Here is an 861-nt window from a genome sequence, read left to right as displayed (position 1 = left end):
AAATATAGGTTTATATATATGTTAATATTTGTGGTTTTTTGTGTTGTTCTATCAGTTTAATAGGATAGTTGGAAAAAAACCTTGTGGAGTTTTGTTCTACTTTTGGTGCACAAAACTGCTCCTAGTTTTAGTTAGAAAACAATTGAAAACAATTTCTTGTTATGACTACATTTTATATTGTAAGTTGCAGAGAGAATCTTAATTATATGTACTATATGATACACTAATTAATGTCTACACATATATATATAATATGAAAATAATAACAATACTACTACAAAACAAGGTGCATTTGTGCCTCTGCACGTGATTGCAAAACTAGGTGATTGATGTAAGTTTCTCATTAATCTGCATATATATAATTGATGTAAGTTTCTCATTAATCTGCATATATATAATTGATGTAAGTTTCTCATTAATCTGCATATATATAATTGATGTAAGTTTCTCATTAATCTGCATATATATATATATATATATATATATGCAGATTAATGAGAAACTTACATCAATCACCTAGTTTTGCAATGACGTGCAGAGGCACAAATGCACCTAGTTTTGTAGTAGTATTGTTATTATTTTCATATTATATATATATGTGTAGACATTAATTAGTGTATCATATAGTACATATAATTAAGATTCTCTCTGCAACTTACAATATAAAATGTAGTCATAACAAGAAATTGTTTTCAATTGTTTTCTAACTAAAACTAGGAGCAGTTTTGTGCACCAAAAGTAGAACAAAACTCCACAAGGTTTTTTTCCAACTATCCTATTAAACTGATAGAACAACACAAAAAACCACAAATATTAACATATATATAAACCTATTTTTCGAAGCCATGTTTTGAGACAATT

The 861-nt window shown here is 26.6% G+C and overlaps 1 protein-coding gene across 1 annotated transcript in view; it reads right to left on the bottom strand.

The window, feature by feature from the left end:
• LOC101500307 (putative ubiquitin carboxyl-terminal hydrolase 11) overlaps nucleotides 1-861 on the bottom strand; it is a 6,483-nt gene that overhangs the window by 4,931 nt on the left and 691 nt on the right. The window lies entirely within an intron of this gene.

This window comes from Cicer arietinum, chromosome 6, assembly GCF_000331145.2.
Source record: "Cicer arietinum cultivar CDC Frontier isolate Library 1 chromosome 6, Cicar.CDCFrontier_v2.0, whole genome shotgun sequence".
Lineage (NCBI taxonomy): Eukaryota > Viridiplantae > Streptophyta > Magnoliopsida > Fabales > Fabaceae > Cicer > Cicer arietinum.
The sequence above is the reverse complement of the archived record's forward strand: the minus strand, read 5'-3'. Positions and strand labels throughout refer to the sequence as shown.